General features: G+C 39.9%; 1 protein-coding gene across 12 annotated transcripts in view; it reads left to right on the top strand.

The window, feature by feature from the left end:
* The window catches only part of Zbtb20 (zinc finger and BTB domain containing 20), a 760,216-nt gene that overhangs the window by 555,303 nt on the left and 179,653 nt on the right, over window positions 1-25,260 (top strand). For 10 of the 12 annotated variants that reach the window (XM_027412659.2, XM_035444554.1, XM_027412661.2 and 7 more), the window contains one exon: window positions 20,129-20,168. The gene's annotated coding sequence lies outside the window, so the exon portion shown is untranslated. Of the gene's footprint in view, window positions 1-19,811; window positions 20,043-20,128; window positions 20,169-25,260 lie in introns of those variants that run through there. The other 2 variants (XM_027412665.2, XM_035444550.1) reach the window with 1 other exon arrangement.

The following is a 25,260-nucleotide window of genomic DNA, read 5'->3' as shown; positions in this document are numbered from 1 at the left end:
ACTAGTGTCTGAACAGTCTAATTTTATTGAAATTAGGAAGTATTATTTGGTAAGCTCAGAGAAATTAGCAATATTCTATAAAGAATTATTCACTGATATTTTGGGTACAGTCTTCTATGTTCCCCAGTAAGTACATATTGATCTAGTAGGGGCAAAGGCAAGTCTGGTTTTCTCCAAATATGCCTTAGTGTGGGATTGGTTCTTCTGAGTTAGGAAAGGAATGAAGAAAAGCAGTGTGGTCCCTCTGGAGTGCTGCTTCCAGAACAGTTTCCTTCCAAACAAAGGATAGAACAGACTCCAGTGTTCTATGTTCCAGTGTTCTAACACAATGAAAACAAAGGGTCTAAAGCATGGATTTATAGCCTTGGCCAGACTGATATTAGAGTTACTAGATCTGTGCTGTGAAATATAAGCTACTTGACAACATTCCTGTATCAAGAGCAACTTCTTGAACTTTGACAACTAAGAATGCATATGTCCCCCTAATGAGGACAAAAATAGCACCAGAATTCATCCTAAAGCAAGATGGAACTCAAGTGAGAACTGAGATGGAGAATCCCTTAAAAACTCCAGAATATTGGAGCTGGAGAGATGGCTCAGTGTTTGAGAGAACTAGTTGCTCTTCCAGTCGACCCAGATTCAATTCCCAACATCCACATGGCAGCTTACAACTGTTTGTAACTCCAGTTGCCCAGGATCTGACACCTTCACACCAGTGCACACAAAATAAAGTTAAAATAAAATTTTAAAAAACAGAATATTGGTTTAATTCGTCATTCAGGAGGTATTTGGGGAGTTAGGGAGATTCCCCAGAATTCAAGTAAAACTGTGCTCATCTGTGTACATCTGTAACTCTAGAGCTAGAAAGCCAGAGGAGGGAAAATGGAAGCAGGTGGATTCCTGAAGCTCACTGACTGGCCAGTGTAGGCAGATTTCTCTGTCCTACCAGCCAGCTCCCAAGTAACCACACAGAGACTTCTTATTAATTATGAAAGCTTACCTGATAGCTTAGGCTTGTTTCTAACTAGCTCTTATAACTTCACTTAACCCATTTCTATTAGTTTACCTTCTTTGTGGCTTTATTACCTTACTCTTTCCTGCTTCCTCCATGCCTGGCTGGCAACTTCACCTTCTTCTAGCAATCTCTCTGCCCCCAAAATCCTGCCTAGCTATTGGCCATTTAGCTTTTTATTAAACCAGCCACAGTGACATATCTTCACATAATGTTAAGGAGTACTCCACAACAGGTCAGCCTAGCTTGGTTCAATGAGAGACCACCTCTCAAAAAACGAGTGGAGTTCAACTGAAGAAAATACCAGCATCTATCTCTGACTACCTAACAGATACACATGCACACACCCACATAAATACATAAAACAGAGAGAGAGACACACACAGAGAGAGAGGGGGAGACAGAGAGAGAGAGACAGAGAGACAGAGAGAGAGTACTACTTATTGAGCCTCTGCTGTCTACCAGGCTTTCTTGTCCTTACCAGAAATATAGCTGTAAGGACTGTTCTTATGGAATGTATGTTGTTTTAAAAGATGTGTGTCCCATGTTTCCAACCAGTAAGATACCTTTTTCTCCAAACAGCCTAACAGTAAATGCTTCCAGCCAGCCAAGGGCCAAGAGAAAAAATCAAATTTGTATTTGAAGATTCTTTTCAGTTTATGGGCCTCAAAATGGCTTTGGGTTTAAAATGAAACTTGGCAAATGATTAATTCATATGTTTTAGTTTATAAAGTGTTTTGATCATTTTAGGGTGTTTTCAAAATAAATGGTGAGATTAGGGCTTTATCCCCCTTCTGTTTTTGGTCCCTTTCTTTTAGAGAGTCCTTCACTTTTGATTAAATTTGGTGCTCTTGGAATATTTGAAAAAATGCTTTCAAGTATTTGAAATGTGTGTATGTGGGTGAATGAAGATGAGGAAGGAAAAAACCCAAGACTTCATGATATTAGCTTGGATAAACAATGCACACTCCATCCCCACAAGAGGGTTCAGGCACCACTTCCTCAAGGATCCCCTCCTCTGAAAGCACTGGTGGGCAATCCCTGAACCCAGGTACATTCCTAGCACCCTTCCTATATTCTTAGCTGGGTCATAGGGAAATAACTATGACATTCCCTGTTCATGGTTTTCCCACACAATGTAAATACTGTGGGGACCAGTGCCAAGTTTTCCCTTAGGACAATGCTGTCATTGGCAGCACACAGGAATTGCTTAGTGTGTGTCAAGTGGCTCACTGACTAACTGAGAAACCAGCTATTGAGGAGCCCAGCCTATGCATTTCTAACCTGTGCAATCACTAGCGCTTAACCGACCCTTAATCTAGAAATTCACTGGGCTGGTCATTATTGTGAGACTATGGAATAGTTTGCTGTCTAATAGCAGGAAAACTGCGTTTAATCAGAAACTCCTGAAGTTTATTAATCTTAAGGATATTTCAGGCTTATTCGGAGATGCAAGAATGTGAGAGCAGTAATAAAAATGTATGATTTTGGAATATTTTTAAGTATTGATAATGTCTTGAGCATTTCTCAAGACTTAAAGGGTTTAGGTAATAAGGTTTATTATTGTCTGCATGAGACACAGAATAAAGTTACATGGTTTATTACAGGTTTTCTTATTTAATTTCTGTTTCTCCTTGTAGAATTTAAGCTCCTAGAAGATGTAGAACTTGATCTGCCAACACTTTTATCCTCTGGGCCTAGAATAGTGTGTGGCTTATCACAGTTACTCAGGAAATGTTTGTTGAATGAATAAGTGGTAGACATTCTGTCAATAGCATGTGGCTGGTTGATTACTCAATTTTTAATGGAATGTACATGCAAAAGGATGGTGAAGCTTTTATTCATTCATTCAACATTCTAGAACAGTGCCTGGTACACTATAGACAGTAGGTATTTGATGAGTAGAAAAATTTAGTATTCCAGTCTGCTCAAGAATATTTCCTTAAATATATATGTAATATAGTACTTCAATATATTATATAGATAACATACACATTATACTTATATCATATGTATTATATAACATATTTATATATAATATATAATTTGCTAAGGCAAATTTGTTAGACCAAGGTGTCAGGAAGACTGATCCCTTGGCTTCTATCCAGATTTTCCTTATTTTTTCTGATCATCTTTGGTGTGCTTGCTGCAACTTGGAGAACCATCACCCAACCTCTGCCATTTCTCCGTTTGGCATTCTCCCTTTGTGTGTCATTGTTCAAACTCCCTCTTTTAAATTAGGACATTAGTCTTATTAAATTAGGTGCTTTCTCTCTCTCTCTCCTCTACTGTAACCTTATCTCAGTCAGGTCTTCATTGGCTGTGCTCTCAAAGTTGCAGTCTGAAGTACTAGGCAGGAAAGAGGGATTGTGCTGGAACTTTCATCTTTGAATTTAAGGAAAACACATTTAAACAGCAGCTTCTCAAAAGACACTTTGTTGTATGATTCTGTGTAGAAACTGATTTGGTGATCTCCAATGGCATGAGCCATTATGTGAAATCTTGTGTTTATAGATAGTAAATATGGAAAGTCAATAGAGCCTGAGTATACATAGCATATTTCTTGAAAGCCAAAGTACCTAATATGACAAGACAATGAATTATGTAGGAAAAGCTTCTGGAAGATTCCAAAGGAATTTGCATATGAAACAAATGATTATTGGGATCTTTATTTTAAAGACATCAGCGAAGGAACATAGGTGTTGTGTTAATTATTCCTCTTAATGTCATGGTAAAACTACCTGACAAAAACAACTTAAGGAAGGGCACAATTTGGCTCCCAGTTTGGGAGTACAGTAGTCCATCATGGCCAAGAAGGTGTGGCAGCCATAGCAGTGCTGAGTGAGGCAGCTGGTCACATTGCGCCTCAATTGGGAAATAGAAGAAAGCAAATGCTGGTGCTGGTGCTTAGCTCCCTCTCCTTTTGTACCTGTCCTGGGACCCCAGCCTTTGAGATGGGGCCTCCTGCATGCTTGGTGGGTTTGTCCTCCTCAGATAAACCCCTCTGGAAACAACTTCACAGATTCCCAGAGGCTTGTCTCTATAGGTGAATCGAATTCCGGTCAAGCTGAAAAGAGTAACCATCCCAGAAGTCCAAATGTATTGAATGGTAAAAATCTAAAAAGGGTGAACTGTATCAATCACTCATCAATGAACTTAACTTTAAAAAAAGAAATGGTAGTGAAAGATGAACTTTTGAAAAAGCAACTCAGAAGTTTTTGATGCCCATCATATCAGTTCTGATTCCCTGGTTCAGACAGAAAACATGCTTCTTTGTTGCTTTGATAAAATACCATGACAAAAAGCAAAATGGGAAAGAAAGAGTCTATTTTGGCACATCATGGTCAGAGCCTTCAACCTAGTTGGATTTCCAAAAGGCTCATCCATAGCTGCCTCTCTGAAAGAGGACTATAGTGGAAAGGGAGTTGATCTAAGAATGGCAAGTTATCTTCCAATTTAGGACTGTCCACTCCCCAGGGCTTGTTCCCAAAAAATATCTTAGCAAAGTGTAGGACAGGTACAGAGCAGGTGGAAGGAAAGGTATAGTTAGTGACAGATGCCATCTTAGTGTAGTTGTGTTCATCATCTGCAACAAATGTATCCCCTGTACAGAGAAGATACCCAAGATCTAAGAAGTTGGGCCACCATCTTGATCACAGCTTGTACCTGAAACTGAAGACTTAAAAAGTCCACCTACTCCCATGAGCTCCATCTAAGAGCTAAGAGCAGAAGAGGCTAAGCAAGGCCAGAGAAGTCCACAAGTGCCAAATATAGAGAAACCAAAAGAATAAATCTGTGCGCACCATGGTTCTAGTGCTTACATAGGTCAACCATTACAATAAAATGAGCCTTTATCTGATTATTAAAGAAAAATTGGTAGACTTGGCTCAAAAAAAGTTTAATTAGAAACACAGCTAGATAAATCAAATTGTAATGGACTGAGAAGTAAATGGGAGTTAGGAGACTTGAAGTTGGTGCTGAGGATGGAAAGATCAGGTCCTCAGAAAAAGGTGTCTCATTTATTAGTTTGTTATGATTGTTGTCCTTGTTGCTGACTTAAGATGAAAGCTGCTAAAATGTGTTAGCAGCAGTAGGTAGTTGAAAAGCAAAAGGAGTAAATGCTACAGTATGACCCTGGAATAGGTCGACAGTGGTCTCTTTGATGTTAACGATGAGTTCAATGTCAAGCATGAACCATGGCCTCTGCTTCCATGGTGTGTGAAAAGAGGCTAGGCTCACTGCCAAAAGCAAAGAGTAGCATGTCCATCATAAGAAATCAAACCACGTGATAAGTGAAGCTAAAGAATCCAAATAGAAACTAAATAGGACTAAATAAAGAATTGCAAAGTAGTTCTGATTCCCAGCTTCAGCTGGAAAACATACTTTTCTGTTACTGTGATAAAATACCATGACAGAAAGCAAAATAGAGGAGAAAGGTTCTGTTTTGGTTTAGAGTACTTGAGGGTGTATAGTTCATCATGGCAGGGAAGGCATAGCAACAGGAGCATGAGGCTAGTAGGTAAGTCAGCAAGCTGACTGGTCACATTTCATCAACACTTAAGAAGTATAGAGAGAGAAGGTCACACTGTAAAGCCTCAAAGTCCACCATGTACCTCCCTAAGCAAGGTTCTGCCTCCTGGAGGTTCTGTAACCTACCCAAACAGCGCCACCAGCTGGACGGGTATTCAAGTACATTGGTGTACAGAAACTTTCAAATAATGTCTCCAGAAATCCCAGAAACACCAGGCTATGTGTTTTTCTGGTTTGTGCTTAGCATCAGTCGGCAGCTTAGGTGACAATGAAGAAGTAGCAAATCAGGTTCATGTGAGCTCAGAACCTAGGAAGGGCAGCTGGAAAGCACAGACACAGGGAGTGAGGACCTGGGAGGCCTTTTACCCTAATGATGGACAGGAGAAGAAAATGAAAATTCATATTTTGAGAGAAAAAGGGAAACCATGAAAACCAAAAGCTGTGGTGAACAAGTAGAGTTCCTTTTATCTGAAGCCAGGGATGTGCTAGTAAGGAAGCCTATCCCTGCCACACATAAATTTGACATAGACCTCAGAGAAGCCACAAATATGTTGGAGGGAATAGAGCATATCCAGAAACATAGCTGTGCTCAGGATGTCTTTCCCACTCACCAGTCTTTTGTCAGATCTGGTGGTCAGCTTTGCTTGCCTGAGACAAATTCAGGGATAACTAGCTTTAAGAGAGCAAAGTTTTCTCTTGGCTCATGATTTTGACCTTCACAGGTACACCATGGCATACCTGTGCATGCTTGGCTCATGATTTTGGAGGGCTTTGATTCCTAACCCATTGGCCTATTGCTCTAGACATATGTGGGCACACAGTGTCATGGTAGACGTTTGTGATGGGGAAAGGTCATTTGCCTCAGAACTGGGTACAGAAGAAAGAGGAAAGTAGGGGCTGGAGTCCCAGTATCTTCATCAAGGGTGTGCCTGTAATGCCCAGACTTCCTTCTAGCAGGCCCTGCTTCCTGAAGGTTATGCCACTTCCCAACGCACCACAGACTAGGGACCAAGACTTTAACACATGAGCTTTTGGGAGACATTCATGGTCCAAACTGCTTCAGCTATGCAAGGTGCCATTATCATAAAATGTTGGTCTTAAATGGAAGAACACTGTATGAAAGAGAAGAAGAAATAGGAACCTGGCACGAGACCAAGGTGATTATCTTCACAAAAGACAAATGCAGTGCTCTCCTTCAGTCTCACATCCTATGCTTCCTCTTTCTCTTTGCTTCCTCATATCTGTAGGCATTAGATAACTCCCAGAAGCTTAATATTGACTTGAGGTTTGTAGGGTATTCTGAAACAGGTTCTCACTATGTAATTCAGGCTACTCTCAAACCCACCATACAGCAGGTAACACCATATGCATCTCGTCATATTAAATCTTCTCCTAAAAACACTGGGTAAAGAAGTTAGTGGTAAATAAATAAATAAATAAATAAATAAATAAATAAATAAATAAATAAATAAAATAAGAAGTTAGTGGTGGGTTAAAAAATCTCTTCCGCCCTGTACATTCAGATAAACCTTTGAGTCCCTCCTCTATGTATTTTAAGGACAGCTTTGTCCCTATGGGCCCTGTCTCCATATGTCATCCTAGCAAAGTAACCAACCATGTTATTCACTGTGAGATACCATGCTCTAGTTATCCTACTTGCTTGAGTGGGCTGAAATGAGCGTAATAGGTAGGGTTCAGTAGTTTCCTAAAGCCTGTGAGAGAATTCCTAAGCTTTTCCTCTCAGTACAGTCTATATATAAGTTAAAAAGAAAATGTCTTCGGGGGAATTTCAATAGGCATTTCTAAAGAGGTCCTCCTTTCTCTGCAAATATGAATCCTTCTAGAATTCCATTTTTTCCCTTTTTTTTCCTACTCCTGATCCTGTTATAGCTCTCTCTAGCAATGCTGAAACCCAGCTGGTCTGGAGATTAATATGACCAGACATACCATGAATTTTTTAAATCTCAAAAGTCCCAGTTTCTGCTTCTTCATCAATCAAATATAGGTTATGTGTGTGTGTGTGTGTGTGTGCGTGTGTGTGTGTGTGTGTGTGCATGCGTGCGTGCGTGCGTGTGAGCGCGCGCATGCATGTGTGTATGGAATATATTGTCATAAGTCTCCAAATTCTTTTCTTTTTGCCTCAATTCCTCTTAAATTATTCCTGTTACTTGTTATAAATAGGTAGGAGAAAGGATGTGAAGAACAGAGAGACAAAGGGTGTGAAGCGGTGAAAGACGGAAACAGTGAGAGTGCTAGGGAAAGGGGATCCAGTGTGAAGATGAGAAATATTAGTAGCTGCCCACTTCCTTTGTCTCTTCAGAACACTTCCCGGTTTTGCATTGTTATCCTTTTCACCTGTGCCCTCACATAGCTTCTTCTCACTGCTAACCAATGTTTCCTGCCTGCCTCACACATGGAAATCTTCAGGCCAGCATCTTAAAATACTGCCCAGGCTACCAAGCACCTTGCTCATTGACTCTGAGGACTTGGTCCTATTTCTACTGGGTCGGCCAACTCCCTGCCCCCTGTTGGCATGGACAGTGTTAATGGCTGATGTAAGTCTGGAGGAACTTAAGCAGTAATTTGTTTTTACTTCATTAACATTCAAAAAATAAACAAGTAAACTACATGTTGAATTCATTAAATTCATCTCCTACTGTTTAGGAATATAAAAACTGCATTTTTAAAAAAGGGATTGATTGGTGTCATGTACGTATTTGTTCACTTCTGTTTATGCAAGATAATAAGAGTATTGCCATGGAGGAGAAATAATGGTATTTATAATTCCATCACTACTGTTTATGAGAGATGAAAATGTCTGAAAAGAAACTAGAGGGAACAGTGATACTCTTTATACACATTAAACTCTTCTGTTGCTGTTGACATGTAAGGAGGAAAACTAATCCAGCAGTTGGGGGAAAGTTAGTGTTCTTAGCATTGTGCTTACGGTTTATCTCAGTGGCCAGGTTCAAAGGTAATGACGGAAGTGCCTCTTTGCAAGGAAGCACGGGAATGTATACTTCATTAGGTCATGAGATCTAGATTACTTAGGATTATGGTCCTCTGGTGAATGTGCAGATGATTCTGTCTGGGACTGTGGAGGTACCCTGTTAGAGAGACCAGTGACTTGAAATTTGACTATAATTTCAGATGTGCTTCTTAGGAACAGGGTCCTATTCATGGTTCAAAAAAGAAAGAAAAATTCCGACCAAGTCGTGAAGATCCATGTCCAAAACTTACGAAGTTCTCGATGGAGTTTAGGATATTTTCATGTCTATTTAAGAAAGAAAAGGAATTGGAAGCAGGACAAATTGGCGTGAGTTGATAGAGTAGACCACAAAGAATAGTCATCCATGAGGGTTAATGCACAAAGAATAGTCATCCATGAGGGTTAATGGTTGCCATGGAGCAAGTGAAAAGAGCAAATAAAGATGACAAAGGGATGGTTTGGGTCAGGTTCACATATCCACGATTACACTCTGAAGTGGATTAACCAGTAAAAAAATGAAGACATAGAACTCTCCAAAGCTGAGGACAAGATCCTCAATGGCAGGAATGCAATCTGAGTGACCACACTTTGAGAAAAGCATCTGTTGAGCTAATGAGTAGATGTAAAGTTCTATCTGGAAAATACTTCTCACATCTCTTCATCTAAAACTAACTCTCAAAGTAAGTTCAGAAACTTTAGCAGACTTAGCTTTGAGAGTTGAGTTTAATAAAAGCATAAAGTCACTAATTTTTGAATTTTATTCTTTGTAAGCTCCATTCACATTCCTCATCCTGTCTTCCCTCATATTTTACTGTTAGTTGGAATAATTTTTCATTAAAGTGATGTTTGATGAATCCAGAAAGATAGTGAGGGGTGTACTTTGTTGGGCTGTGAAGACCTGGGAACTTGTGATGGGCAGGAGGGTGCTTTAAATCACAGTGTAACCCTATTGTTGCAGGGAGACCAGCTCTAGCCAAAGCCTGAACGTGTAGGTTACCTGCCAACTGAGACACTTCTGACCAGAGTGAATTGTGCCTTGCTAGACTCTGAGCTTTGCTTCTGATACCATTTTCTCCCATCCAGCACTCTACATGGCACCCTTACCTAAGAGAGCAGGGGTGATGTGTTGTAGGACTTTGCTAAAGCCTTTGGTTCCAAAACAGGATTGGAGATACCTCTGCAAGAATTTTAAATATTAGATTAGGTTTCTTCTTGTACCATGACCACTATAGGAAGAAATGTAAATTTGTACACATAACTTATGTATGCATAAATCATTTGCAGAGGAGGGAGAAAATGAAAGTTCACACAGATTGGCACCCAGTGGTACCAAAATGAACCAATATGGAGAATGCAGGAGGTCTGATAGTTTGCCTCGGGTAGGATATTCAGAAAAATGTCGTTTTCTTCTCTATTTACATCTAAATTTTTGTTACTCTGAAGCCATGTACTTAGTAGAGTTCAGGGAGATGCACAGAATTCTTCTTGTTAGTTACAGACATGACAGATTTTAAAATCTGTTGGTTCCTCTGAATAGTCTCGTCCTCGACCTAGAACCTGCTTGCTTCACTGCATCTGGGCACAGTACATTTCTGTGATTTATCCACAGAATTTTTAACAGTACCTTACACTTATACTTAATGAGGTTCCTTTTTTTCACCATGACAAAAACCACTCTGCCCTCTCTATACATTATGTTAAAGGTGGTTTTTCTGAAGCATGTGGACGTATTCTGTAAAAGCTTTTTCAGTTCCATCATGTTGACAGGCTGATTCCATTAAGTCACCCACCATCATCATGTTCAGCTTTTTCTCCTCTTTTGAAAAGTTAGAAAACAGTTATCATAAGAATTTTAGAGGCATTCACTTGGCAAAAATAAATCTGGAAAAACATGAGTCTGCTCCTTGAAATGGAAAAAAGATGAGTTATGTCGTTCTCTGTGCAGCCCTTCTCTTGACACCGTTGGAGAATAGGGAAGAAAGCTATGGCTCTTTTTTTCTGTTTTGTTTTCCAGTGAAGTGCAATACCTTTTCAGTGTTCTCACTAGAGGTCAAACTTCCCTATCTCAGGATTTACTGTGTACTATTTGGTACTGAGAGGGGATACTGCAGGAATCTGAATGAATGAAAAGAAGGGGTTTCATTGGAGGATTTAACTGTTTCATTACCCTTGGATAAAATGCAATTTGAAAAGCTTTTAGGGTCCTGTGACTGTTTGATGTATTAGGGTAGATACATCCCTTCTCCCCCAGTCTCAAGCTTTTCTGCTGACATGGTAAAATGGTATGATCTCACGGCTGCTGGGTCATTTAAATACTGAGTAACTGTGTGCAGTGAGAGAAAAACGCTCCGTATGGGGACATCAGCTCTGTGGAGTTGTGGATGGGTCACTTCCCAAGGAAATCACGAGATTACCAGAAAGCTAGGATCCTTTGGTCTGGGTGCAGATTGATTGGAGATGGACAAGGAACCTTTAGTGATTCATTTGGGCCTCACTGGGCAGAGATACATGGCCTTCCCTTGAAGGACCTCATGCAGGCCACTGCCATACTCTGAAAGTGAACCCAGAGTTTAAGACATCCCTGAGAAACTGGGACTTGTTGAAATTTACCTCTGCTAACACTTAAAAATCTTATCTTCTCTGTCTCTTCTAATTTACCTTATTTTATTTAGGTCTCATTTTGGAAGCAACATACTTTCTTCCTGAAAATGTAGATGAAACCTTTATATTTTCCTAATTGTTTCACAGACTGCTGTGGGTCCAGCTAGCAGAGCTCAGCTCAGCCATGGTTTAGTCTGGAGGATTCCCAGTAGGTTGTTTATAGTCTAATCCTTCCAGGAAGTGTGAGGCTAAAGAACAGCCAGAAAATATTCGCAACTCCCACACCCTTAACAGGTGACTGCAAGAATACAGATATTTACTAGGGATGTCTAAAGCCAGGCTTTCTAGGGTACAAAAGACAGATCGTAAGTCTTCCTGGGGTTATGCTAGCAAACAGCTAGGAACCAATAGAGACAGGCCATGTGGGATGATAAATATGCTACTGAACTTTCAGTGCAAACCATTGATGTTTCTCTTTTCTGAATAAATTGCTCGTACTTTACTAACAGCAAAACTTGATTTACAGACTATCTGAACAGAAAATCCCAAAATGCTTATAATTTTGAGAGGAAAACATATGTACTATATGTGTGTCTGTTTAGATGATTTTTACTTGAAATTAAAATATAAGAAAAATGGATTTTTTTTTAGGTGGAGCTGGTGGCAAATGGACATTTGAAAGAGTGCAAGATTGAGCCTAATATCACATACACATACACGGGGTAGGGGAAGAGAAAGAGAGAGAAGAGTGTGTGTGTTAATTACCTCTTTCATTACCTATGAAAAAAACTAAATTTGGATCTTGTAGAAACAGTTAAGAAAATGCAAATTCCCCTAAGAGGAAGTATTAAAACAATCACTGAATATGAACTGTGGTAGAGAGGCTAGTGTTGACTGGGAATGTCCACAAAGAGACAATCCCTGTCCATTTGGTCATTTTTCTACAGCTGTTTGGTGATCAGAATGTGTATTTGGAAATCAGAAGGGAAGGAGGGAGGGAGGAAGGCGGGGAGCAAGCTTTATGACTCTAACAACCTGCATTAAGCCTATTGTGCCACAGCTTTCCACCGTCCAGGCTGCTGGCAAGCCTGACCCTTTGCTGTTCAGTTCCGTCCTGGTGTTTGAAACAGCCAAAGCAATGGCTTCATGTACCAGCCATTATGCTAGTTAGATTATCCAAGTTAGCTTAAGGCTGACTTTATTTTTTGAAGTGATACTGAACAAAATGTCTCTTTTGAAAGGTCTTAGACCTCTCTCCTCCCAGCTCCTGATCACAGTAATAAACAACCTCAAGAAGTCATTAGTGAGGACGAGCGCAATCTCCCCTGACAAGTCAGCTATGAAGAAATTGGCATAGTTTGTCTCTTTGATTCGTGTTCTTAGGAAAATAATGGGTTGGGGGAAAAAAGTGTCTCTCCCTCTCAGTTTCTTTTTGTAACTGTATCTTTCTTTACCAGTTATATTGAAGCTGACTTGGGGGGGAGCGAGTGTCTAGATTTGTATGTTCCTAACAAAATTTGAATACTACTCAAAAGTTTTAGTAGTCAGAGTGCGTCTTTAGAAATAGCTTTCTTCGTATGTGTGTGTATTTTTACCTTGCAGGAGCCTTTGCTATAGGCTGTCTGTTGATTGGGGCATGTCAGTGTTATAAAGCGTTGGGCAATAGTTCAGTGAGCCAGTCCTAATCTGAGCCATAGATAGAATGGGCCCATCTTCTATTTAAGAAATGTGGCAAACTGCTTTAAATGAATTTGCTTCAGACAAGTTCATCAGAAGCAGTCATCTGACCCTGTGTGGTGTATAATGGACACTTCTACTGAGCTCCAGAGCTGCAAGGTTAATAGACAAGAAAGCCAGTGACAGCTTCCACTGGCCTGAGCTCCTGGGGTTCTGTCAGTACATGGGGATTCCTAAACATATGGGGCCCATTTCATCATTTACAGGAGCTGCTCACTGGCTTGCCTGATGTCTTTAAAGTTAGATTTGGGAATGACACTATTGAGTGTTTATATTATGTTTTGAACTTTACTTCTACCTTTTTCTTTAATTGAAAATTTAGTTAATATGCCTATTCAATTCCAGAACTAAGAAATATTTAGCTAAACTTCTTAGATGTAAAGAATGAATTGTTAGAATGTTGTTGGTCTCTAGCTAACCATTATGCTAAAGCTGTAATAGATTCTAGTACATTTTTCCTCAGTTTTATTTTCATCATGGCACTTGGTTAATTGAACCAATACCTAAGCACCACATATACTATTTTTATTTTAATAACTTACTATCTGTATTGCCTAATCCTCCTTTAAGTTTAGGATGTATTTTATTAAACTGTATTATGGTTGTGTGTAATTTGTAGGGTCAGCATTTTATCGGATTGTGTTTTCATGTAAGGCTAAGTAGAGCTAGTGGGGTTATTGAATTCAGCCCCTGGATGGAGGCAGAGCTGCATTTCTCCAATCCAAAATAGATGAGGATCTTTCCTATTTTTAAAGAGCTGTGAAGAAAGAAATTTCATAACTGCACTTAGCAGGCTATTTGATTATTTACGACTAGCATATTTTGGGTATTCATCCTAAAGCCTTAAATTCTTCACTCAACTATTTGATATCATTTTGCCCAAGGACAGAAATGTCAATCATTATCCTCTGTAAGGACTCTCCTTATAGTCGGAAAACTATGTAGATACAATTCCGTCCTATCTTCCCGAAACTAAATTATTACCATTTTTTAACAGTTACTTTTATTTCTGTAGCTCTTTTTGTGACAAACAGGACTGTTTTGAAAAGCTCTGTCATATATGATGCTTCAGAATCAGGCACTGCATATTTTAATTCCACTGGTGTGGAAATAGCCACAACTTTTCATTTTATCCTGATGGACAGAGCATTTGTGGTCATTTAACCTTGAGGTTTAAACTTGGTCCCAAAAAAAGTAACTGACTCATAGCATTGGCTAGACCCAGGAATAAAGAGCATCAGTCTTCCTGGTCTCAAAGCGCATCTTGCCCCCACTCCTGAAAAGCACTAAAATTAACTTTTCCCTGACCTCTCTTTCTAGTGCTATTTATTTACTGATTTAACGACTTTTTTCTATCATCTTTGTCTCCTAAAATAGACAGATGACATTTATTCAACAAACATTGGACTGTCATGCTGTGTTTAACACACTTTGTGAGGTTTGGGAGATTCAAGTGTGAACTGTCAGTAAAGGCTGGGAGACATAGATGTCCTAGGCATGAGCAGGAAAAAACAGAATAGTCTGTCACAGTATATAAAGAAGGAATGGAAGAGAAAGCAGAGATGGGCTTGGGCCAGACTGTGAAAAGTCTTGGATGCTCTTAAGCAAATAGTTGGTCGTGACAAGGACACAAGTAACACTTTGCAGTCTGTATTACAGAAAACTGCTCCTAAATCGTTAAAACACAGACATTGTTTATGTTGTCCCCATGGCTTAACCAGCCATCATGTCTAAATGCCTGATTGATTTCTATCTCTTGATATGTGTGTCATATATTTCCTTTGTATTTTAACCATTTGTTGGAACCGTTTGACTAGTAATCCCCCTCTTTCTCATTGATCTGGATGCTTTCTCTCTGCTTCTACTGTGTCCATATTTAGTCTGTGATCCACCCCACCACTTGCTTGTTATTCTCTGTCTTTCTAGATAGAGAGGTTTTGGAGTGTATCCCTTATTGCAACAATCTCTGTAGCAAATGACATAAATGGTAGACTAGAGCAGCACCATGTGCCTCTAATCAATTGGCCACATGATAGCAGTGAGCGACCTTTTAAGGGCCCCCACACATACACCCAAAAAAAATCATTTTACTATATGGTAAAAGTCTTATACCCAATCCATTTAGAAGATGTAAAGCATCTACTTCAGAAATTAGAAATATACAGAGAAAGACTAGATTAGATTATAAAATGTTCCTAAAATCTGCTTTGGGGGGACTCTGAGTTGCCAGGGTGGAGGGGGAAAGAGGGAAGAACAGAAGGTGGGTATGGTCATGTTTCATTCTATATATGTATGAGATTCTCAGAGAATAAAAATTATAATGAAAATAGAACCCATCTTAAATACAAATTCAGTCCCTGTCACCTCACACAGAATCGCTGCTTTTGCTATTTGTTTTCTCACACTCTGTCCCTGTAAGCTTCATGAAGAGTCAGGAGACTTGTGTGGGGTGGGGCGGGGCTTAAATTGTATCTTGGCAAAGGCTCATAGGCCGTACTATGCTAATTACTGCACTTCAGTTTTTTCATCCTCTCTCTTCATCCATGATTACCTTATTATTATCATCTGAATTTTTAAAAGATGTCCTTCAGTTATGTCATAACATGTTTATGATTCTCTTATTCCTTCAGGTAGATACAAAATAATATGGTCTAGTAAGGGAGGCTTCAACTATGAATGAATGTATATAGCATTTATGATTTTCTCCAATTGACCAAAAGAAATGGAAACACTTCAGTAACTGTCACGGGCCTAAAGTGGGGTTGCAAAGATCAGCCTGCACGGGTGCTCTGTCTTTGACTTGCAAACCTTTCCCCAGGTTTATGTTTTTAAAAAATGTTTTTTGAAGCTGGAGAATTAAAAACTCCCAAATGCAGGGTGCATGAAATGCCATTAAATCTAGTATAAAACTTCTTGCATATGTCACATAAAGTCATGTATCCAGCATGAAGATGGAATATCAATTGACAGGAGTCTATGGAGCTGGCACTCATTCTGAGAGACACATGTGTCTAAAATCCCAATAGCCCCTGAGCTTTTGGTAATCCTGGAATTCAAAAAATATTAGCAAAATCATTAAGGTGAAAATCACCCTAGTGTTTGGGATGATTCCCACATACAAATTATTTATTACAGTATTTCTAGAACACTGAAAGAGTATTTAAACATCATCCCTATCCATAGAAAATAAAGCTATAAACCCACCAAGTTCTAGAAAGAATATCTGAAAAGACTAAGAAGATAAAAGAAGTGCCCAAGAGGTCATTCCTGCCTGTTGCCACACCTTTACCCTCCTTAGCTGAAAGGATGAGTGTGGAACTCTAGTTCATCTGAATTCCTCAGCTCTGTCATCAGAGCTGTGACACATTCTAATTTTCTGATTCATCTGTGATGAATAAACACTCCCTTTTCTAGTCCCAGTCCTCAAAGTAACCAATTTTGTGAGTTATGATGACTTATTTTTTTCATTTCATTGCTGAATTATTATTGTCTCCTCTTAGCAAGTTGGTCTTACTCTTTGTTGCCCAGCATTAACCCCATATGCAGAAAAGCCCACTTGGCCAGTAACATTGCCTGAGCTTTGAACTAGTTCAGAGTAAAAAACTGACAACCAGACTTCTGTTTTTAACCCAGCCAGATACCTCAGCTGGCAAGCAGCTCAGCTTCCTCACCATAAAATGGGTATAATAATAGCTTTCCCTTACCGCTATGAAATATTTAGAATGCAAATCAAGCCAGACCTATCTCCTTCCAAAGCGAAGCATAAACTAGCCTGCATAATCCTGAATGAGTCTAGATTTCAAGGGAGAGTATCAAGTGGGAAGCACTAAAGGTGGTATAATTTAGTGGTTACAGTATGTGGACTTTGGAATGGTGCAGACTTACTCAGAGGCCAGCAGCTGTGTGATTTGGGGTAAGTTTCCTAATTTCTGAAATCTCCTCTTTCTTCTATTAAGTGCAGGGTAACAGTATTTTTTCTTTATAGTGTGGGTTCAGTGATTCACTCTACCAGTACTTCTCACACTTGCACTCAGGCAGGCCTCAAGTTAGAGTGGTTCAACATTCAGGATGCCTACTGGGACACTGCCCTGTGTGCCACAGACAGGACACTTCAGGGAGGTCTCAGGTGTTACCCCTGAAAATGATGATATTTTTCTTTTCACTCCTCAGTATATTCTTGCTTATTTTACTAAAGTAGAAGTAATACAAGGCCAAGAAGAACATCTGTTTTGTTTCTTCTAAAACATCCAAGAAAAAGTCAATGGGGAAATTGATACATATGCAAACAGTTTAAGTTATTTACCCACAAGGAAAACTAGCCATCAAGGAAGACTGCCATGTCTTAGTATTGGTAGCTCTCTGTACCCCCATGCTTGCTCCCTGCACACCCCTGGGTTGACACATGTACACATGTAGAGAAAGAAGCCTTTCTTTACCAGATGCCCAGAAGCACATCACGTACTCAGAGCACAGGACCTGTCTCCATCACTATCATTTCTCCACTCCATACTCCTCTAGCCCATTGTGGTAATTATGCTATGGACATTTTTAAAGAAATTATATAATGACCCAAGTACATTATATGCATCGTAAAAGTATTACAATGAAGTCCATTATTTTGTACAATTAATATATGCTAATAATAATGAATGAGGAAAATATTATAAAGGTCCAGGCAGATTGAGGTCTAGGGAACCTTAAAGGAACTTGTATGTCTCTAGTCCCACATCTTTACCTATTTATAGAGCTCCATTTTTTAATATTTTCTTTACTCCCAGATTCAGATTATGCTTGTTTTAACCTTTCTGAATGTGACTTAGAAGCAATTTTCTTTCCTTCCTTACCCCCACCCTCCCTAAGCCTACAGGAGTCATACATAGGCTTCTTGGGAACCAGACACTCCTTGAAACTTGTTTTTGAGCTTTCTTGGAAAAGGATTCTCCTAGGAACCTGCATCATCTCTAAATGTTGAAAACCACTGCCCTAGAACATTATGCAAATTGAAATTAGGTGAACTAGCCTTCTCAGTTACACTTAGGTCCTTGGAAATTGACACTTTGGTATCACTAAACTAAGATTGGACATTGATACGCGTCACTCTTCCTGCCCCTCCCTTTTTGAGCACACCCACTGCTATGTTTGAATGTCAAGAATTATTTGGCCTTTACAGTCTTCTATCCTTTGCTACATATTTTTGTGTTGAACCTGGAATGTTCAATGCAAATGCTTTAAATCCTATGCAAAACTATTCTGCTTAATTCTTTGCATTTCATATAAAAACAACTTACAGACATATAAGGTGAATATCACTCAGGTGGAAAGGGCATGTATCAATACATAACAGTTTCAACTGAGCAAAAGTAAATCTATGTAGATTAATACATGTTGTAAAATCACATAGCAGATTGTAATTCAATCAAGAAGGAGGGACCTTTTGACAGTTATGGACTTTTATGAATTTTACATGAACTATGAAATTAAATTTTTAGCCTTAATATTAAATTTGGGATTGCTTTTATTGTTTTGCTTTAATATATCAGGACAAACTTATATCCCCAAAATTTGCAATCTAACTTTGTTTTCTCTTAAACTGTAACACACACTGTAATTTTTCTCTCCATCTTAGATTCCTGTCATTGGCAGCCTGTGTATCATTTGACATCAGGGGAGATGGTTTATTAGTCTTCACATGTGTTAGTCAATCTGATAACTTTCTATCAACAAAATTTAATTTTAACTAATTTTGTGAATAACTGCTCCTCGGAGTTCAAATAGAAAGTTTACCTTCTCAGATATAGTTTTCAAACATGATAATCCATTTTTGAGAGTTATTTGGTGTATAACTTAACAATGGATAAGTGGTAATTCAGTATATTTTATAGAAAAATCACTAATCATAGTTCCCCTTTCCCCCAAAGATTAAAAAAGAAACCATGCCCCCCCAAAATAGGGGGGGGAATTGAAGAGGAAGAGGGAGAGGGGAGGATGTAAAATGGCAAAAGTGTGTACCATGCAGTGGTTTAGTGTCTTGGCTTGCAGAGAAGACATGAGTATACAAAACTATAATCTTTTATAGTTTTTTTATTTTGTATTTCCAATTTGTAAATACTTTTAATGATTCATACATAATCTAATTATCTTTCCTATAACTTTTGTTAACCCTATCAATTTTGTGAAAAGATTTTAAAGCATGAGAGATGCCAGGTGTCTCTTGCATTGCTATGCACTGTGATCCAGGCTGAAGGTTTTGTTACCTCTTCCTGTCCTAAAGGGACCACCACAATTCACAGCTGCATGTACACAGGCAGATTCTACACTGACCACACAGGAAAACGTTTCTTGAGCGCAGTCTCTACCATGGTACATTTGTCCAGAATACCTGGAAAGTGAGGACTCTTGAATTTAGTTTTCTTCTTTGGCCTTTTTCAGGGCAATCAGTTCCTTCAAGTTGGTATCCTTTAATAAAGTCACTTTGATACTTTTAGAGGCTTTAATGGTTAAGAACATCCTGTCATGTGCCCACAGTTTGGCAGTACATATCTGATGTGATCTGGGGGTCTAGTGGAAGGACTTCTGTTATCTTATTTCTTCATCCAGAAGAAAACCTAATCAACTATAGTGGCACTCCAGTAGTAGTGGGTTATTTGTTATATAGTTTCAGGACTGTACAGGAGAATTATTAGACTTTTAAACATAGAATGTGAAACTATCATGGCGAACTGCCCCAAACCTGAAGAGTGTCATCATTAGAGACATGTTTGGAGTGCCGAAGTTTGCATCCCAATCACTATGTCACAGTATCTGCATCAACAGTAGACCTCTCTGCAACACAGAAGTGTTCTGTGTGAGGTTCAGGAAGGTCACTTAAAGCCACACGTGGCCATTGAGCACTTAGAATATGACTAGTGTGACTAAGGATCTGAATTTTTAGCTTTTCATTAATGCTAAAGTATTTAAGTAGACAAATACGGCTAGTAACTACTGCAGTGAGCAGGATCGCTGCTCTAGAAAAGCTGTCTGTTGGGGATCTGATGCAATCTACCCGAAAAGTTTTGGCACTTTCTATACTAGGATATACTGGCATCAGTCATAGCAAGGAGGCTACAGCTCTGGAAATTTTCTGAAGCTGGATATTAATAATTTTGTGTCTACAGTTGACAAAATTTGGGAGCAGTGAGTCCCATCAATCTCTCAAGGTTATGTGTTCCTTGCTGTGTTCAGTTTTGTGTTTAATTCCTTGTCTTTTCTTTCATTTTCAGTTCCTTGACCACCAGTCTGTTGCCTGTTCCTACTCTTCATGTAAGTAAAAGTGGCTTCTTTACCTTTAATGAAAGTGTTGGATTTGTGACTCTCTGGTCTTTGGTGTCATATTTCCTAGTTGGCTTCACTGTGGTGTCCGGCATCCGTTTAGTATGCTTTAGTGTTTTTCCTGTTTGGAGCCAATGCTGTTAGTGTACTGATGAGTTGTCCTCTGTGAGGGAGCCCAACAGCCCAGCCGTTGCCTTCTGAAAAGACTGCCCTTTCCCTCTCTGCAGCTGCTATTTGCAAAAGTCGCTGCTCTTCTGAACTGAAGCTTACAGTCCACATCCAGATCTCAGCAACAGTTGGGCTTTGCTTTACTGTCAATCAATGGGCAATTATTTATTCTCCAGTTGTTCACTCATCCCTAGGTCCAACCATTTTTAATTTTAACTTCTAGATCAGAGCTTTCATTTATTGACAAAATTTATAATATCGTTTAACCAAGAAGTACAAGACTGAAAAGTAAATAGGCAGAAAATTTGTGCAAAATTATAAAGTCTAGGAAGAAAAATAAAAGAAGTCCAGGATTCACATGTGCCAGAAGGTTTACAGAATGTACCATTTCTTTCCAGAAAAGATGGAAAGTTTGGGGGGGGGGGTAAGAAAGAAATGGGAAAAAACTTGATTTTAAGTGAAAAAGAGAGCATTTATTATTGAAAGATCAAACTTGGTCACACTGAGCAGATTTGGGGAGATATTATTTGGACTGCTTGGAAGAGGTTCTGGGGCAATGAAACCAAATAATCAAGTCACTACCAGAGGTACCACCTAAGAAACTCTACAGAGAAAGGCAGTCAGCTCATATCCTAAGCAACCATGGGTGTCCCCGTAGCTGCATCTCCCTCTGTTCCTTGTTCACATTACGTCACTGACTCTTCACTCTTCGGATGTCATAGTGATGGGCACCAAAAGAGGTCTCTGATTCTGCTCGTGTATGACTTCTACTAACATTCCTAGAAACTTGTGGCAAGCATATGTAAGGAAGCAGACTTCACCAAAAGATGCAGAGGTTGGGTGTGACATTTTATCTGACACAGAGAGGAGATTGATTGATTAGACTTCTTAAAGTCTGGTGCTGTGTTAGACAACAGGGGAGGTCCCACCTCCCCGTTAGTCTTCTTATTCTGGGTCTCAGTGGTGATAGAGTGGATCCACTGATGCTTTGGAGAAGTCAGTGTGCATGCTCATGGTTACCACTAAGTGTCTTCCCATCCTTCCCCTCCCTTGTTACCTAGCACTGCATATTTCTAGTCCTCTGACTGGCAAATCTTTTTGTAACAGTTCTTTTGTGTAAAAACAATTCGCATAATAGCTCAGTGTTAGACAAGGCATTAATCCTCACATCACCAGGATGAGTCAGCACGATGTACTCCTGCCTGCCTAGCTCAGCTATTATGACATCAGTACTTTAGGGCAAGCCTCAGACACAAAGTGTATAGGAGACCTATGTCACCTAGTAGAAATAAAGAGAGAGGCCTATAGTTGAAAGGCTGTGTCTGCCTCATAGGAAAATGTGAAAGTAAGTCTGTGCTGCATCAGTAATCCACTGCAGAGCAGCTTCAAGTGGGTACTCCTTTTTTTTTTTTTTCTTTAAAGCAGAAGAAAGGCTGAGAAAGAAACCTGTAACAAGCTAATAGTCCATTCATGTACCTATGACCTTGTCCCACCCCAGGCCGGGCTTCATGCTTGCTTGACTTGTTAGAAATCCTCAAGTTGCCTTCCTGCCAGCAGGATGACAGGGCCAATAACAGTCCTGTGTCCTCAAGTGGCCCCACAGACACAGCTGATGCCTCCAGGGGTGGTGCCCTAGAGGCCCATCAAAGGCAAAGGAAAAGTTCCTTGGGAACAAACCAGAACATTATCCCCCCATGCCTCTCATCCCAAGAGGCTCTTTGATAACGTCCTTTGGACAGGTGCAAAATTCAGCCCGTCTGACCTTATGTCCTTGGTACTGCATCCAGTGTCCGAATCTGGAACTGACCAGATTGAAATAGAAGTTGAATAGATGCCACACTTTCCTGCAAGAGTTTTCTGTCCCATTCTTCAGCAGAAACAGAAAGGTAAACCTCACAACCTGCCATGCTGCCTTGAAGCAGATGAGAAAGGTGGGGTGTGTTTTGGAAGCCAGGTTCTTGTAAGCTAGGCCTCTGTTCAGATTCAGACACATTCTCAGGACAGTACCTTACAGTATTAAAAGTTAATCACTGGAAGGGTGATCATGCATTCGCTTACTGACATTCTCTGTTAAAAAGAGATGCCCATAGCAGCCTCTTACTCTCGCCCCAGCCAGTCACCAGTCCCTGTGGTAACCATCAGAAAATGCTTCCCCACTGGGATTTTCCACCTTCATTAGAGCTCTGTGAGGCTCCTACCATGCTCCTAAGAGCTCCTACTACTGCTTGGCATGGTTCTGATTAATTATGCACAGTTCTTTATTTGGTTTTCAGTCAACAAACGTTTATAGAAAGCTTGTAACCACGCTGGGGTCTGGGAACTCCAAGATAAATGAGAAATGCCACCTTTCATTAAGAATGGCACAGGCTGGGGCTAGCGGTACAGCTCACACTAGAGCACTTGTGGTAGAGTTTGGTGAAGTGGAACAGGAGTGCAGCCTGGGCTTGCTTCACCCAACAATGCAAAAAGAGAAAGGAAAAAGCCCTCACAGTCAACTGGGAAAGGCTGTTGTGTGACAGGCAGGGGAATGCAGGTATCATCTACAAGTGCCTACCCATATAGGAGGTTCAAACTGACTCATGAGGTGACAGTAGTGAGTAGGGGTTTCCCAAGTGGGCACAGCAGGAGAGCAAAGAAAAGGTCTCATTGTCGTGGAAATAACAGAATGTTTAAAAAGGAGGAGGAGGAGGAGGAGGAGGAGGAGGCATAAGTATCCACTAGATCTAGGTACCTAGTAATCTGGTGTGCTAGAGCATGGTGGACTAGCAAGCAGGCAGGAGTCAGGACAAAGGCCTCCGATACCAAGCCAAGGAGTTTGGACTTGGTCTTACAGCCTTGTTTTTGAAAAAATTAACGGAAATTGCTTAAGACCTGACCTGTGCAGTGGATGGAGTGGAGAAATTATTTTGGAGTACTCATAGTTGTATAATTCCAGCATACCTTTGCCCACTGCGTAATCCTTGCCTTCTAGGAGAAAGGCTGATGTGATACAGTGCCACATATAAAGACAAGCCCATCCTTATGGGAGTTTCACTGAAGACCTCAGTTTGCTGACGTCTATCTGAGCTGCTGCCTACTGGTCTTGGGATATAGACGGGTCTTCTGTCCACAGCCTGGGATAGGAGGAAAGAGAATATAAAAGAGACAAAAGCATTTAATAATGGTTCTCTAAAGTCAATCAATCCCCGATTTCCTGTCATTTTTCCATTGCTGCCTTTTTCTAAGCAAAATTTCCAAGCCATTGAACTGAATTGCAACTTATGCACAGCCGGGTGTTGAAACAATTCAGTATATTCATTCCTTCTCTCTGAATTAGAGTTCACCATAAGTGTGCTTTTCTCTTGTTCACTTTGGGCTGCCAGGACAATTTAAAGGAGAATTTCAGCAGCTTGTGTCTCACGTACCATGTTCTCTTTGCAAACTGGAGTATATGTGTGGGCGTGTTTAAGTTGTCTCTATATTGCTTTCTAGAAAGGTTGGAGAAGATGAACAAGATGAGGAGTAGGGACCTATTAAAAGCTCAGATCCCCAGTGACCTGAGTGCAGAACGTAGGCTGGTGATCAGATGGTCAATTATGTGTTTGTCAAAACACAGTGGGCTGCATTCCAGACTGCCAGCTTTGGAGGCCCAGCTTCTGCCAACCAAATGTCATCTGGGAACATGCAACACTGGGCACTGTGAAGGAGTTTGAAATAGACCATGCCACAGCCAACCTACTGCCAGTCTTATAGCACCAATATGGCATGCACAGCCGGGCCCCATGTTTCAGAGCTCAGGAATTCACTGTACTCAATTCAAGGGGTCAGATGGGTTCATGTTTTCAAAGCCTATGTTCTCTGCTTTGAACACTGTGACTTGTTCCTCAGCAATTTCCAAGGGATTTTTCCAGTCACATCTCTGTGGAAACCACTCTTTTTGTGATTGTTATGAGAGCCTTGTAAAATGTCCCAGAGGAGGGGGGGTTAGGGGAGAGAACAAACCTGCTCTGACAATGACTGTGACTCCTACAAGGGATTCCAACTCTAAGGAAATTACATTAAAGGTGCATAGCTTTTAAAATATCAGGAACCACCTTGGCAACTTATAAAAAGCAGAAGGGCTTTGCCTATTTTATAAAGTGATTTGCATATACCTGCATAAATAATGTCCCCACCTGTACTTTTATGCATTTAGGTTGAATAAATTAAATTCAGTGATCTTTAAAATATTCTGTGCCTTTCATTACTCAGACACCATTTTCAAGACCCTTCCTCTTCATTCCCCTCTGTGGTTATAGTGACTATTTGTTTTTGAGTCTTTTGGCTAATTCTGAGAACTAAAGTACACTGCAGACCAGTCCACCACAACCTGAAACATTATCTCCCTCTGCTTGAATTCCTCTTTTCCTTTCTACCATTGGACCAAGAGTTATATTTTTTCACAAGAGAAAATGGAGGAGTATATTATTAATGTGAAAGCATATCCCAAGAAAGGATTAGTACACAGCTCAGAGATATTAGCCATGTATTATTTTCTATTAACCTTTTCTTTCCTTTCTTCTCTCTTGCTCCCATGCTGTTTTTCTCTGTCTCTTAACAAGGTTATTATGTAGCACAGGGATTACAGACCTATGCCATCATAACTGGATTAATCTTGGCCTTCTTTGGCCATGGCCAGTGCCCCTTCAGAAACCACCTGTCTACTAACTCCTAACAGTTATAACTTGGGCCTTCACATTGAAGCTTGCACAGTAGACCTGCCCTAACCACATCCATCCTACAAGATTTAGGCATTTGCCCTGTTTTTGAAAAATCATGTCTAATGGAGTTAAAATATATAGTTGTTGCCCTTGTCCTTCTAAAGGAACTTAAAGATAAGGAAAGAAGTTAATTGTTGAGTATTTTTATATGCACGTAAGACAATAAATGACTAAAT

The sequence above is a fragment of the Cricetulus griseus genome, chromosome 4, assembly GCF_003668045.3.
Source record: "Cricetulus griseus strain 17A/GY chromosome 4, alternate assembly CriGri-PICRH-1.0, whole genome shotgun sequence".
Taxonomy (NCBI): Eukaryota; Metazoa; Chordata; class Mammalia; order Rodentia; family Cricetidae; genus Cricetulus; species Cricetulus griseus.
This window is presented reverse-complemented; position numbering and strand designations above follow the sequence as displayed.